The sequence below is a fragment of the Eptesicus fuscus genome, chromosome 1, assembly GCF_027574615.1.
Source record: "Eptesicus fuscus isolate TK198812 chromosome 1, DD_ASM_mEF_20220401, whole genome shotgun sequence".
In the NCBI taxonomy this organism is placed as follows: Eukaryota; Metazoa; Chordata; class Mammalia; order Chiroptera; family Vespertilionidae; genus Eptesicus; species Eptesicus fuscus.
This window is the reverse complement of record NC_072473.1, coordinates 88,619,937-88,636,851: the sequence shown is the minus strand read 5'-3', so window position 1 is coordinate 88,636,851 and position 16,915 is coordinate 88,619,937.

Here is a 16,915-nt window from a genome sequence, read left to right as displayed (position 1 = left end):
CCAGATTTTCTGAGTTGAAGACAATATACTATAGTATTTAAAAGCTGAGCTTTGGAATCAGGAAGTCCTGATTTAAGTTCCAGCTTTTCTATTTTCTAGGTGTAGCTGCTGTGAACTATAACTGTGCTCCCAAGCCATCTTAATATGGCTGCATAAATTGTAATATATTTAATATTTAATGCTTAAACTATTTCTGATTATACAACCGAGAAAAAAATAGTGATACTACATCAACAAAGAATGAAAATTGGCAACAAATGGTTTGGGTTATAGGCAAGATGGTAAAGGGACACATTATGAATCAATAAATGGTGGGAACAGGTGATGTTTAAACTGGGTGTGGGTACCTACTGGACATAGTCTAAACAAGTTGTGGAGGGACATTTAATAATTGTAGATCCTTAGATGAGAAATGGGGTTATCAGGGTTAAGAAGCAGGGCAGGATTATGGGGAGGCAGGTTTCAATGGAAACTGATCTTTCTTTCATTTTTAATATTTTTTTATTGAGGTATTATATGTGTACATATCTTACCATTACCCCCCACACCCCACACCCACACATGCCCTCCCCCCCCAGAGTTTTGTGTCCATTGTTTATGCTTATATGCATGCATACAAGTCCTTCGTTTGATTTCATAACTCCCCCACCTCTCCCTAACTTTCCCCCTGTAATTTGAAAGTCTGTTTGATGCTTTACTGTCTCTGTATATATCTTTTTGTTCATCACTTTATAATGATCTTTACTATCCCTAAATGAGTGGGATCATGTGGTATTTTTCTTTCATTGACTGGCTTATTTCACTTAGCATAATGTTCTCCAATTCCATCCAGGTTGCTGCAAATGATGAGAATTCCTTCTTTTTTATGACAGCATAGTATTCCATTGTGTAGATGTACCACAGTTTTCCGATCCAGTCATCTGCTGATGGGCACCTAGGCTATTTCCAAATCTTAGCTATTGTAAATTGTGCTGCTATGAACATAGTGGTGCATATATCCTTTCTGATTGGTGTTTCTAGTTTCTTCGGATATATTCCCAGGAGTGGGATTACTGGGTCAAATGGGAGTTCCATTTTCAGTTTTTTGAGGAAACTCCATACTGTTCTCCACAGTGGCTGCACCAGTCTGCATTCCCACCAGCAGTGCACGAGGGTTCCTTTTTCTCCGCATCCTCGCCAACACTTGTCGTATGTTGATTTGTTGATGATAGCCATTCTGACAGGTGTGAGATGGTACCTCATTGTTGTTTTGATTTGCATCTCTCGGATAATAAGTGACTTTGAACATGTTTTCATGTGTCTCTTGGCCTTCCTTCTGTCTTCTTTTGAAAATATTCTGTTTAGGTCTGTTGCCCATTTTTTTATTGGATCATTTATCTTCCTCTTATTAAGTTGCATAAGCTGCCTGTAGATGTTGGAGATTAAACCTTTATCAGTGATAGCATTTGCAAATATGTTTTCCCATGCAGTGGGCTTTCTTGTTGTTTTGTTGATGGTTTCTTTTGCTGTAAAAAAGCTTTTTATTTTGATGTAGTCCCATTTGTTAATTTTCTCTTTAGCTTCCATTGCCCTAGGGGCAGTGTCAGTGAGGAAGTTCTTTTGGCATATGTCTGAGATTTTGCTGCCTGTGGATTCCTCTAGTATTTTTATGGTTTCCCGTCTTATGTTTAAGTCCTGTATCCATCTTGAGTTTATTTTTGTGTATGGTGTAAGTTGGTGATCTAGTTTCATTTTTTTGCATGTATCTGTCCAGTTTTCCCAACACCATTTATTGAAGAGACTGTCTTGACTCCATTGTATGTTCATGCCTCCTTTGTCAAATATTAATTGAGCATAGTGGTTAGGGTCGATATCTGGGGTCTCTATTCTGTTCCACTGATCAATATGTCTGTTCTTGTGCCAGTACCAGGCTGTTTTGAGAACAGTGGCTTTGTAATACAGCTTGAAATCTGGTATTGAGATCCCACCTACTTTATTCTTCTTTCTCAGGATTGCTGTGGCTATTCGGGGTCTTTTTTTATTCCAGATGAATTTTTGGAGAGTTCTTTCTAGGTCTGTGAAATATGCTGTTGGTATTTTGATGGGAAGTGCATTGAATCTGTAGATTGCTTTGGGTAGTATGGACATTTTAATGATGTTGATTCTACCAATCCATGAACATGGTATGTTCTTCCATCTGTTTACGTCTTCCTCTATCTCTTTTTTCAGTGTCCTATAGTTTTCTGCGTATAGGTCTTTTACCTCCTTAGTTAAGTTTATTCCTAGGTATCTTAATTTTTTTGGTGCGATGGTAAATGGGATTGCTTTTTTAGTCTCTCTTTCTGTAAGTTCATTATTGGTGTATAGAAAAGCCATAGATTTCTTGGCATTAATTTTGTATCCCGCTACATTGCCGAATTCATTTATTAAGTCTATTAGTTTTTTGGTGGAATCTTTTGGGTTTTTTATGTACAATATCATGTCATCTGCAAATAAGGACAGCTTCACTTCTTCTTTTCCAATTTGGATGCCTCTTATTTCTTCTTCTTGCCTAATTGCGATAGCTAATACTTCCAGTACTATGTCAAACAGGAGTGGTGAGAGTGGGCATCCCTGTCTTGTTCCTGTTCTTAGGGGAAATGGTTTTAGTTTTTGCCCATTGAGTATGATGTTTGCTGTGGGTTTATCATATATAGCTTTTATTATGTTGAGGTATGATCCTTCTATTCCCACCTTGTTGAGAGTTTTTATCAAGAAAGGGTGTTGGATTTTGTCAAATGCTTTTTCTGCATCTATTGATATGACTATGTGATTTTTATCTCTCAGTTTGTTTATGTGCTGTATCACGTTTATTGATTTGTGGATATTGTACCATCCTTGCATTCCTGGGATAAATCCTACTTGGTCATGGTGTATGATCTTTCTGATGTACTGCTGGAGCCGATTTGCTAGAATTTTGTTGAGGATTTTGGCATCTATGTTCATGAGGGATATTGGCCTGTAATTCTCTTTCATTGAGTTGTCTTTATCTGGTTTTGGTATTAGGGTGATGCTGGCTTCATAGAAGGAGCCTGGAAGTGTTCCTTCCTCTTGAATTTTTTGGAATAGTCTGAGGAGGATAGGTTTTAGTTCTTCCTTGAAAGTTTGGTAAAACTCTCCTGTGAAGCCATCTGGCCCCGGGCTTTTGTTTGCCAGAAGCTTTTTGATGACTGCTTCAATTTCTTCCATAGTTACTGGCATGTTGAGCTGTTTAGAATCTTCCTGATTGAGTTTTGGAAGGTTGTATTTTTCTAGGAATATGTCGATTTCCTCTAGGTTGTCCAGTTTGTTGGAATAGAGTTGTTCGTAGTATTTTGTAACAATCCTTTGTATTTCGTCGGGATCTGTTGTTATTTCACCTCTTTCATTTCTGATTTTGTTTATTTGGGTCCTCTCTCTTTGCTTCTTGGTGAGCCTGGCTAGAGGTTCATCAATCTTGTTTATCCTTTCAAAGAACCAGCTCTTGGTTTTGTTGATCTTTTGTATTGTTTCTTTGGTCTCTATGTCGTTTATCTCCGCTCTGATCTTTATTATTTCCTTCCTTCTGCTTACACTGGGCTTTTCTTGTTGCTCTCTCTCTAACTCTTTGAGTTGTTGGGTTAGGTAATTTATTACCATTGTTTCTTGTTTTTTGCAGTAGGCTTGTAGAGCTATGAACTTCCCTTTCAAGACTGCTTTCGCTGTGTCCCATAGATTTTGGATTGTTGTGTTTTCATTGTCATTTGTTGCCATGATGTTTTTTATTTCTTCCTTGATGTCTTTGGTAACCCAGTCATGGTTTAATAGCATGCTGTTTAGTCTCCAAGTGTTTGATTTCTTTGGGTTGTTTTTATTGTAGTTGATTTTCAGTTTTATGCCACTGTGATCTGAGAAGATGCTTGATATGATTTCTATCTTCTTGAATTTGAAGAGACTTTGCCTATGACCCAACATATGGTCTATCTTTGAAAATGACCCATGTGCACTTGAGAAGAATGTATATTCTGTGGCTTTGGGGTGAAATGTTCTGAAGATGTCGATGAATTCCATCTGTTCTAGTGAGTCATTTAGGATTGATGTTTCTTTGCTGATTTTTTGTTTAGAGGATTTGTCCAATGGTGATAGTGGGGTATTGAAGTCTCCTACTATGATTGTATTGCTGTCAATCTCTCCTTTGATATCTTCTAGGAGTTTTTTAATGTATCTTGGTGCTCCTGTATTGGGTGCATATATGTTTACCAGAGTTATTTCTTCTTGTTGGATTTCTCCCTTTAGTATTATGAAGTGGCCTTCATTATCTCTTGTTATGTCCTTCCCTTTGAGATCTAATTTGTCAGATATAAGTATTGCTACCCCAGCTTTTTTTTTCATTTCCATTCGCCTGGAAAACCTTTCTCCATCCCTTTACTCTCAGTCTGTGTGCATCCTTTTTTTTGAGGTGGGTTTCCTGTAGACAGCAGATATATGGGTTTTGTTTTCTTATCCAATCTGTTACCCTGTGTCTTTTGATTGGGGCATTCAATCCATTTACATTTAAAGTTATTATTGATAGGTACTTATTTGACGCCATTTTTATTCTATACCCCTGTGTTCCTTCTTTGCTTCCTATTTCTTTCTCTCTTTTTTTTTTTTTTTACAGCAGACCCTTTAGCATTTCTTTCATTGCTGGTTTGGTGGTGATAAACTCCCTTAGTCCTTTTTTGTCTGTGAAGCTCCTGATTTCACCTTCAATTTTGATTGATAGTCTTGCTGGGTACAGTATTCTTGGATTTAGATCCTTCCTTTGCATGACTTGGTATATTTCATTCCATTCCCTTCTGGCCTGATGAGTTTCTGTTGAGAAATCAGTTGCTAGTCTGATGGGGGTTCCTTTGTATGTAACTGTCTGTCTCTCTCTGGCCGCTTTTAAGATTCTTACTTTGTCGTTGGTGTTTGCCAACTTAATTATAATGTGCCTTGGCGTCGGTCTTTTGGGGTTCATTTTGCTTGGAACTCTGTGAGCTTCTTGGATTTGTGTGGGTTTTTTCTTCCCTATATCAGGGAAGTTTTCTGTTATTATTTCTTCAAACAGGTTTTCTATTCCTTGCTCAGTTTCCTTTCCTTCTGGCACCCCTATTATCCTGATGTTGTTTTGTTTTGTGTTGTCCCGAAGTTCCCTTAGGCTCTCCTCCATCTTTCTAATTTTTGTTTCTAGAAGCTGTTGTAATTGGGTATTTTTTTCCATCTTGTCTTCTAGCTCACTTATGCGGTCCTCTGCTTTGTCTAGTCTATTCCTGATGCTTTCTATTGAGTTCTTTACAGCAGCGATGTCATTTTTCATTTCTTCTTGGTTCTTCTTCATTTCCTCTTGGTTCTTACTCATATTGTCGAGTTTGTCTTCCATCCTTTTCAGCCACCCTATGACCATTTCTCTGAATTCCTTCTCTGATAGGTTGTTTGCCTCTAATTCTTTTACTTCCTTTTCTGGTGATGCCTGCTTCTCTTTCCTGTGGGGCTGTTTCTTTGTCTCCTCATGGTCTCTCTTCTCCGGATGTCTGGTTATATAGATTTCTCTCTCTGGCGTTGATTTAAAGGTATAAAATACAACACAACCAGGCACAACAGACAAGGCACTGAACAGAATTGTATTCACGATATTAATAACCTCCAATAAAGGTAACCACCAGAGAAAGACAAATTAGGGAATAGAAGTGGAAGAGGGAGAGTAAAAAGAAAGAACAACAACGAAAAAAAAACAAAGAGTGTGAATCTGAACTTGGGAAAAGAGCAGAAAGAATGAAAAGAAAAAGAAATAAAAGAAAAGAAAAAGAAACGAAAAAAAAAAGTAAGAGAGACAAGAATGATACCAAGAGAGAAAAGGGGAACAAACTATATATATGGGGAGTAAACTCCACTAGAACAACCACTATTCCCAGCAAATTCCAGCAACACGAGCCTGGAGATTAATACAAACTGCAACAGCAGCTAATATCAAGTGAGGCAAGGGAAAACAAAAGTAAAAAACAAACAAAAACAAAGCAAACAAAAGAACCAACCAAACCAACAAAAAGAATAATCAAAACAATCTCATAAAAAAAAACATAAAAATTCAATCTAATCAACATTCAAGCAAACAACAACAAAAGGCCAGAGAGAAAAATAATTATTTTAATGTAGCGTAGAGAGAGGTTTGTATGGATTTGGAGCAGGGGGTAAAAGATGCAAAAAATGAAAATAAAAAAATATGAGAATAAAAAATTTAAAAAATTGAAAAAAGAATTGAAAATTAAAAAATAGGAAGACTAAAATGTGCAGTAGCGGCTGTCATTCACTTCCTCTATTATTCTGTTTGGTACGCCTTTTTCCCAGTCTGGGCGGTATTTCAGTTCAGCTTCATTCCAGGGCTCCTCAGTGTTGGAAGCCAGTCCTGCTTTTTAAGCCAGCCCTGTCTTAATTTCTCGTATTTATTTTTGATTACACCAGAGACAATTAGCGTTTCAGCCCCTGGGTGGCAGTGTTTCTGAATTGACTTCTGGGCCTCTCTAGCTCTTTTTTTTTTTTCCCCTCTATGGCACTCACTACAGGTTTGTGGAGGTGTGAGCCTCAGAGCTTGTGGAGGTGTGCGCCTCAGAGCTGCCTCTCTGATGGTCACACGCAGCCCTGGTCCCCAGGTTCCGAAAAAACAACTCCCTCCTGCAGTCTTTCAGGGATTTCCACCTGGGTTTACCTCTGTATTGGGCTTAGCAATCAGAGTCGGAAAGAGCCCAAGTGTGCGGACCGTGGGTCTGTGCACCAGACTAAGGATCCTGCACTCCTTTGAAAATTCTTAGTCTGACCCTCCTCGTCAGATTAAAATGAGTTGCTTTCAAGAGGTCACTTCTGTTAGCAGCTCAGAAGACCCCCCTCCACATTCACGGATCACGGCAGTTCCAACTGCCGCCAATTTTTCTAGGCACAGACCTCCCGGCTCCTGCAGGTCCTGCGGCTCGCGCACTTCCCTCACCCAGCGCTTCCCTCACCCATCGCGGGGATTAGAAACCGCACCTTATTTCAGGCGAAATCTGACCTTTCCGTGGTGCAGTGAAGAGTTTCTTTGAATCCGAATGTTTGCGCTGATAGGGGACCGGTGGTCTGGTGATCGCAGCAGTTCAGTGTTTGCAGTTGTCGCGGAAAGTCAGGTTTCCACTAAAATCCTCCTTTCCTTGCAAGATGGCGAGGCGCCTGGCGAGCCCGCAGCTCCGGGAGGGGACCCAGCCCCTGTGGGTGCTGCGTGGTCAGAGGAACACTGCCCAGCACTCCCCCGCCTTCTACTGGAGTTTAGCTGTCCCTTGGCTTGCCCACATACACTCCCTCTGCGAGCCTCTGCTGCTCCGACTCTCCGCCCCAGGAACAGACTCCAAACCCAACTCTATTCCGTCGCCATTTTTTTCCCCTCCGAAACTGATCTTTCCAATCAGAGACCAGGTAACTAAGGCTTTTCCTTCTAAAGTTGGCCTAGATGGTCCTCACCAGGTCAGACACAGAAGCAGATGTTCTGAAAGGTCAGAGGCTTTGTCCTCATCTACCTACCATTCCTACATGTTGTTATCTGAGGGTAGTGCTATATTCTCTTTGGATATTGGCTTCCTTTTCAGGGATTAGGATGTGAATTATTAGGAGGTTGTTACGCAGGTTTTGACAAATTCCTGCATTTGGGTGTAATAGGGAAGAAATGCAATTACATGATTGAATTATGTTTTTGTTACACATCAAATGAAGAAGCTGGGTTTTTTTTCTTTAATTAATTATGGTTTGACTGAAGTCTTATGGAGGGCATTAATGAATAAACATAGTTATTTTTATTGTCAAAATATCTGAATGTCACATCCTTATATATATCGCCAGGGACCAAACTCAGTCAAAGCATAAGCAGGTCCCCTGACTTAATGAAATGAAAGTAAAAACAGTATGATAAATATTATTGGTTTCATATTGCTGCTGTAACAAATTGCTCCATGCTTAGTAGCTTAAAACAATTATTTTACATTTCTGGACATGTCTCACTGGGCTCAAATCAAGGTGTCAGCAAAACTGTGTTCCTTCTGGAGGATCTAGGGGAAAATCTGTACATTGCTTTTCCAGTTTCTAGAGGCTTTCAGCATTCCTTGGCTCATTGTCTTCTAGCAATCACACCACTTTAACCTCTGCTTCTGTTGTCATACCTCCTTCTCTGACTCTCCTTCTCCACCCTCCACAAACACACACTCTCTCTTATAATGACTCTTGTGATTATGTTGGACCCACCCAGATAACCCAGGGTAATCTCCACATCTCAAGATCCTTAACTTAATCACACCTGCAAAGTCCCTTTTGTTATATAAGGTAACATATCCATAAATTATGGTTATTAGGACTTGGATATCTTGGGGATGCTCATCATTCTGCATCCCACAAATAAATTTACTAATTAATTTTTCCTGTCACTACAGGCACACTCTAAAAATTTCTTTTTAAAGCAGATTTTAGGGGGTTATAAAATGTTTTATTTTTTCAAATTTATTTTTATTGTTGAGAGTATTATGGATGTTCCCCATTTTCACCCCTTTTTCCCCCTTCACCCTGTTTCTGCCCCACCACAGGCCTTCACCACACTATTGTCTGTGTCCCTGGGCTATGCATACATGCATATAAGTTATTTGGTTAACCTTGTCCTGCCTCCCCTCCCTCTGAGACTTGTCAGTCTATTCCATGCTTCCACGATCAAGCAGATTTTAAGTACTAAGATATATTTCACTATTTACTTTTATTGTAAATTCAGACACATGTTCTCATAGAATATATATAGTATTAGAAAGAACTTCTAGGAATCCTAATATTTTTTACACAGACATCTTTCCATTATCAGTGCAATACAGGAGCATTTGATTTTTCCATTTAAATCCTAAATGGAAAAATGTGTCCCTTTACCATCTTTCCTATAACCCAAACCGTTTGTTGCCAATTTTCATTCTTTGTTGATGTAGTATCACTATTTTTCTCTCGGTTGGATAATCAGAAATAGTTTAAGAATTAAATATTAAATATATTACAATTTATGCAGCCATATTAAGATGGCTTGGGAGCACAGTTATAGTTCACAGCAGCTACACCTAGAAAATAGAAAAGCTGGAACTTAAATCAGGCAGTTGGTCAAACAAATAGCCTAGCCATGATCTTTTATCCTTCCTTCAAAAAGTACACACATATTACAATCAATCACCCAGTTATATTCCAATGAAACTTGTTGTGATACCATTTCATGTGTTTGGAGGAACTCTAAATAATATCAGGATACCTGTAAAAACAAGGTAAATAGACCCTCATTTGTTTAAGACAGTCAAGATGTTATTTTCTCTTCAGATATACTGGACCAGCTACCAATTAATGTTTATGGATCCTAGTACATAAGTGATTTCCAAAAAGGTCCATTAGAGAAGAAAAAATTAAGAGTGTCCTTTGTTAACAAGGGGGTCTGCAGTGCCATTAGACAAAAGCTTATATGTTAAAGGGATCTAGAATATACCACAGTGGCAAAAGCATACTTTGGAGCTGAACACATTTGAGAATCCATAGCTGCAGGAAGAAATTTTTTCTGAACTCCCTTTATCTTCTTAAAGCAAAGCCTCCAAAAAAAAGTAACTCTCATAAATCACCTCTCTGGGAGTTTCACAACCACGGAAGATTGACTCTTATCACTAAAGATGAGAAGTCAGCACAAGTCAGTACCTGGATAAAAAATCACCTAAATAGAAATTGTCATAAAATTATCATATCACCCATCCATTCTCCTAAGGGCCCATTTATTTTTCCTAAAAGACATTTGTTCTCACAGAAGTGCCCCTATGCCCCTTCTCTTCCCCTATTAAAATATGGTATATAATTTCCAAATTCTAACTGCCTCCTCCAGTTACATTTCTTTGTGAACTCAACATGCATACATACATAATTAAATCTGTTTTTTTCTCTTTCTAATCCATCTTTTGTCAGATTAATTTACAGGCCTCCAGTCACTGAACAAAAGAGAATAGAGGAAAAGTTTTCCCTCCATGACAGGACCAATTAATGGCTATAGGTATAGTCTTCACTGTGGTATTACAGCCATGTGATTCCAATAACTTTAAAAAATGTAATAGAAGAAGTATAAGCCAAGGTATTTTATTCTGGCTCATCAAGAGTGAACATGCGAGATATACTCATTTTACCTTTATTATTAAGAGTTTATGGGCAGGATACATGAGTGTGAGGATGTAGACAGATGCTCTTTGTCCAAGAGTATACTTATTCTCAATGTCAGTGTTTACATAGCTGGGCTGTGCATTTGGACTATTTGAAGTCTGAGCCTTTAGTATACAATTTCTATGTGTACCGAATCCTATACCTACAAACATTTATAATTTCAATTATCATCCAATTTGGGTCATTCTTACTGGGCAGTTTCAAATAAACTACAGGTATTTAGTGTTCTGTACGTCCAAGCCATAGTTAGTTAATTGCTCATTACCTTGGAACCAATCACTTATGACTAGACTAGGGTGACAGGGCCAATTTTTAAATCATGTGATCCATGGCAATTTGATGCAGAAAGAACTGTCTCAAGAATGAGGCTAGTCCTGACAGAGGATTAAAAACTTCACAGGCTCTATTTTATTACACTAAGTATCCTCAAAATGAGTTTAGACCCATTCAATTAATACTTATTGAAAATTTACAATGGCATTATGCTGAGCCCTTGGTTATAGTGTTCTCATGGACTTCAGTCTGTGTGTTTGTCTAACCTGTGCATTCACAGAGTATCAAATACCAGGTGAAAATTACATATTCTTATACTTATTAGCTTTTTTATCTTTGGCAAATCAATTTAGTTCTTGGAGCCTTAATCCTTCATTGCTTAAATGTGGGCCAAGTTTGTGAAAGGGCTTATGAATTGTAAAATAGCATGCAAACGTATTGTTAGTAATCTCCTGTACTCTCTTAACATTAACACCATGTCTAAATGATGCAAACAATTCAACCATGCTCCAGTTGATAAGGTATATTTGACCATCCTTGTGATTAACTGTAATAAATTTCATTTTATGCTTTCTGGTCTATTTTGTGTGAGCAGCATAAGCCCTAGAAGAAATATACACAAACACAGATTCAATGTTCAGAGAGTCCCGATACATAAAAGTAAAAATGCAAGGTTATGTGAAAATCATAGTAATGAACAGCCTTCAAGGGTTTTTAGGCATATTGTTTGAAATTCTTTGTGGATAGTACCTTGAAATCCTTTGTGCATAGTACCCTTAAGAAAACACACAACACATTATGTCCAAAGGAAATAGTCTTGAATGAGTGAATTAGAAATGTGATGAAAATTGGAGGAGAAGAAGACAAAAGCGGTAAAAGGAAAGGCTTGTATACTCTCAAAGGTGGTTCAGGGATGCTTGAGAAAGAAGTAACAGACATGTCTTAGAAGGTTGGAGTCCCAGAGAGGAAAAAAGCTATGTAGGTTAAGAAAATATTATTCTCTCCAGGTCCTTTATGTTCAAGATAACTGTAAAAGATTTAACATAGATAATTAATACCTGTCCTACTTTAACTCATTTTAAGAACAATGTTGGAGTATAAATAAATAAATGTAAAAGTTAATACCTATACTCAAAATAGTAGCTGAGAAAAAAAAAAAAAAGTAACACGGGACCAGAGAATTTGAAAAGAGCTTGAGACAGCCTGTAGGTGGGTAATTATAAGACAACATTTTAAGAGCTAGGAATTATATTAGGTTAGTAATAAGTGCTTGAATTTTCCTTTCCTTTTCAACTTTTGCTTTAATATAGATATTTTGCAATTTATAAGTAAAAGTCAGTTAACCAGTAACTGGTTAACTGACTTTTACTTATAAATTGAAAAATTTATAAGTAAATTTAATGAAACAAGACCATGTTTTTTAAAAAGGCAAAATCCATAGATACAGATAACAGTGAATTGATGGCCAGAGGGAAGAGGGGGAAAGAGCTGGGAGGAGGTGGGAAAAGAATGGGGGTTTGGGGACATAGGCAATGGTGTCAACAATAAAAATATAGTTTAAAAATTATTAGTTGCTCATCTGAAATTCAAATTTAAAAAGGGGCACTTCGGGAAGAGTCTGACCAGAGTATCTTACCTAATAATAGACAAACATGTAAATTGACCGTACCTCTGCTATGCCCATAGCCAATCAGAGTGAGTATGCAAATTAACCCAACAAAGATGGTGGTTAATTTGCATACACAGGCGCCCAGCGCCTGGGTCCCAGTAACATCCTGGCACCCAGGTCATTCTGAGGTAGGCCCCGCGTGGGCCCTGAGCAGCCTGGGAAGGGCCTGAGACAGGGGTCTCCTGGGCAGGGCCAAGACTGCAATCAGAGCTAAGGAGGCAGGGATGGAGCCGATGATCAGAGGGAGCTGGGGGTCCCCTGCCCAGGTCTAAAGCATCAGCCAGAGCCTTTAGGCCTGGGCAGGGCCCAGCTGGTGATTGGTGTGAACTACAGAGGAAACACCTTTTCTGACCGCTCATTGGCTAAGCTTCCTGTATGCCACTGGTAATATTCTTAGTAACTTGGGTAATAAGAATCCAAAAAGGTGATCTAGGGTTTTTCCACCACACTTCTGGAGAAAAAAACGAAGGTCTGCTGCTGGAGGGCTAAGAAATGTCATATCCTGCCCAAGCCGGTTTGGCTCAGTGGATAATGCCTAGGCTTGCCAACCACAGGCTCTGGGTTCGATTCTGATCAAGGGCATGTATATACGTTGCAGGCTCCTCCCTGGCCGTGGCCCAGGTCAAGGCTCATGCAGGAGACAACCAATAAAAGTGGCCCTCTCACTTTGATGTTTCTCTCTGTCTTTCCCTTTCTCTTCCACATTCTCTAAAAGTCAATGGAAACATATCCTCAGGTGAGTATAAAACAAAAAAAAAGAAAGAAATGTCATATCCTATGAAAGACACATCTTGAAAATGCCTAAAGAAAGTTGTCATTTTTTCATGGTGAAGGGACTGGAGTCCATGTTGATGAAAACACCTTGGTGGCTGTGGTGACTGGCAATGGCTGCAGCAAGGGGGTGATGGGGCTGGTGCCTTCCCCTGATCATCCCGGTTGCCTCCCACAAAGGGAGGCCAGATTGCGGCTTAGGCCCGCTCGCTGTAGGGAGTGGGCCTAAGCCGTCAGTAGGACATCCCCTGAGAGCTCCCAGTATGTGAGAGGGGGCAGGTTGGACTGAGGGACCTTCCCACCCCCACTGCACCGGGCCCCTAGTATCCAATAATCTTCAATCCCTATGTCCCCTGTAACTTTAATTTCCTCTGTCATACCAGAAAAGCTTCAATCTATAGCAAATTTACAAGATTCTGAAGGATTCAGGACCACTCTCAAACTTGCCTTACAATTCCATACTTCTTTTTTTAAATTTTATTTTATTGTTTTAAGTATTGTACATAGTAGTACAAATATCTCCTTTTTTTCCCCATTGACCTTCCCCCAGACTCCCCTACACCCTGTCGCATGCCCTCATCCACCCCCCACCAGTGTCTTGTTGCCATTGGTTGTGCTTATATGCATGTATACAAGTCCTTCCGTTGATCTCTTTCCCCACCTCCCCAGAACTCCCCAAAATTCCCACTGTAATTTGACAGTCTGTTCAATGCTTTATTGTTTCTGTAGCTATCCTTCGTTCATTAGGTTATAATGTTCTTTATTTTCCATAAATGAGTGAGATCATGTGGTATTTTTCTTTCATTGCCTGACTTATTTCACTTAGCATAATGCTCTCCAGTTCCATCCATGCTGCTGCAAATGGTAAGAATTCATTCTTTTTTATAGCAGCTAAGTATTCCATTGTGTAGATGTACCACCGTTTTCTAATCCACTCATCTGCTGAAGGGTATGGTATTTAGGCTGTTTCCAAATCTTAGCTATGGTGAATTGTGCTGCTATGAACATAGGGGTGCATATATTCTTTCAGATTGGTATTTCTAGTTTCTTGGGATATATTCCTAGAGGTGAAATTACTGGGTCAAATGGGAGTTCCACTTTTAGTTTTTTGAGGAAACTCCATAATGTTCTCCACAGTGGCTGCACCAGTCTGCATTCCCACCAGCAGTGCATGAGGGTTCCTTTTTCTCCGCATCCTCACCAGCACTTGTCGTTGGTTGATTTGTTGATGATTGCCATTCTGACAGGTGTGAGATGGTACTGCATTGTCGTTTTGGTTTGCATCTCTCGGATAATTAGTGACTTTGAGCATGTTTTCATGTCTCTTGGACTTCCTTCTGTCTTCTTTTGAAAAGTATCTATTTAGGTCAGTTGCCCATTTTTTTTTTGGATCACTTATCTTCCTTTTATTAAGTTGTATGAGTTCCCTATAAATGTTGGAGATTAAACCTTTATCAGTGATAAATTGGCAATTATGTTCTCCCATACATTGGGTTTTCTTATTGTTTTGTTGATGGTTTATTTTGCTGTGCGATAGCTTTTTATTTTGATGTAGTCCATTTGTTTATGTTCTCTTTAGTTTCCATTGCCCTAGGAGCGGTATCGGTGAAGAAATTCCTTCGCATATGTCTGAGATTTCTCTGCCTGTGGATTCCTCTAGTATTTTTATGGTTTCCTGGCTCATGTTTAAGTCCTTTATCCATTTTGAGTTTATTTTTGTGTATGGTGTAAGTTGGTGATCTAGTGTCATTTTTTTTGCATGTATCTGTCCAATTTTCCCAACACCATTTATTGAAGAGATTGTTTTAACTCCATTGTATGTTCATGCCTCCTTTGTCAAATATTAATTGAGCATAGTGTTTTGAGTTGATTTCTGGGTTCTCTATTCTATTCCATTGGTCTATATGTCATTTCTTGTGCCAGTACCAGACTGTTTTGAGAACAGTGGCCTTGCAATACAGCTTGAAATATGGTATTGAGATCCCAACTACTTTATTCTTCTTTTTCAGGATTGCTGTGGCTATTTGGGGTCTATTTTTATTCCAGAATAATTTTTGGAGAGTTCTTTCTAGGTATGTGAAATATGCCATTGGTATTTTAATGGGGATTGCATTGAATTTATAGATTGTTTTGGTAGTATGGGCATTTTAATGATGTTGATTCTGTCAATTCATGAACATGGTATGTTCTTCCATCTGTTTATGTCTTCCTCTATCTCTTTTTTCAGTATCCTGTAGTTTTCTGCGTATAGGTCTTTTACCTCCTTAGTTAAGTTTATTCCTAGGTATCTTAATTTTTTTGGTGTGATGGTAAATAGGAATGCTTTTTTAGTCTCTCTTTCTGTAAGTTCACTATTGGTGTATAGAAATGCCATAGATTTCTTTGTGTTAATTTTGTATCCTTCTACATTTACAAATTCATTTATTAAGTCTAATAGTTTTTTGATGGAGTCTTTAGGTTTTTTTATGTACAATATCATGTCATCTGCGAATAAGGACAGTTTTATTTCTTCTTTACCAATTTGGATGACTTTTATTTCTTCTTGTCTAATCACAATGGGTAATACTTCCAGTACTATGTCGAACATGAGTGGTGAGAGTGGGCATCCCTGTCTTGTTCCTGTTTTTAGGGGAAATAGTTTTAGATTTTGCCCATTGAGTATGATGTTGGCTGTGGGTTTGTCATATATACCTTTAATTATGTTGAGGTATGATCCTTCAATTTCCACTTAGCTGAGAGTTTTTATCAAAAATGGGTATTGGATTTTGTCAAATGTTTTTCCTACGTCATTCATATGACTATGTGGTTTTAATCTCTCAATTTGTTTATGTGATATATGACACTTATTGATTTGTGGGTATTGTACCATCCTTGCATCCCTGGGATAAACCCTACTTGATCATTGTGTATGATCTTTTTGATGTATTGTTGGATCCGATTTGCTAGAATTTTGTTGTGGATTTTGACATCTATGTTAATGAGGGATATTGGCCTCTAATTCTCTTTTATTGTGTTGTCTTTATCTAGTTTTGTTATTAGGGTGATGCTGGTTTCAGAGAATGAGCTTAGAAGTGTTCCTCTTGAATTTTTTGTAATAGTCTGAGGAGGATAGGTTTTAGTTCTTCCTTGAATGTTTGGTAAAACTCCCCTGTGAAGCCGTCTGGCCCCAGGCTTTTCTTTGCTGGAAGCTTTTTGATGAGCTCTGCAATTTCTTCCATAGTTATTGGCCTATTGTGATGTTTAGATTCTTCCTGATTGAGTTTTGGAAGTTTGTATTTTTCTGGAAATATGTCTATTTCCTCCAGGTTGTCCAGTTTGTTGGAATAGAGTTGTTCATAGTATTTTTAATAATCCTTTGTATTTCTGTGGGGTCTGTTGTTATTTCGCCTCTTTCATTTCTGATTTTGTTTATTGGGATCCTCTCTCTTTGCTTCTTGGTGAGCATGGCTAAAGGTTCATCAATCTTGTTTATCATTTCAAAGAACCAGCTCTTGGTTTTGTTGATCTTTTTTATTGTTTTTTTTTTTTTTTTTTTTTTTTGGTCTCTGTGTTGTTTATCTCCACTCTGATCTTTATTATTTCCTTCCTTCTGCTTACACTGGGCTTTTCTTGTTGCTCTCTTTCTAACTCTTTGAGTTGTAAGGTTAGGTAATTTATTACCATTGTTTCTTGTTTTTTGCAGTAGACTTGTAGCTATGAACTTCCCTCTCAAGATGCTTTCGCTGTGTCCCATAGATTTTGGATTGTTGTGTTTTCATTGTCATGTGTTGCCATGATTTTTTTTTTAATTATTTTATCTCTCTGGTAACCCTGCCACTGTTTAATAGCATGCGTGCTATTTAGTCTCCTGTTTTTTTTATTTTTTTGGATTGTTTTTATTGTTGTTGATTTCCAGTTTTATGCCATTGTGATCTGAGAAGATGCTTCATATGATTTCTATCCTCTTGAATTTGAATAGACTTTGCCTGTGAC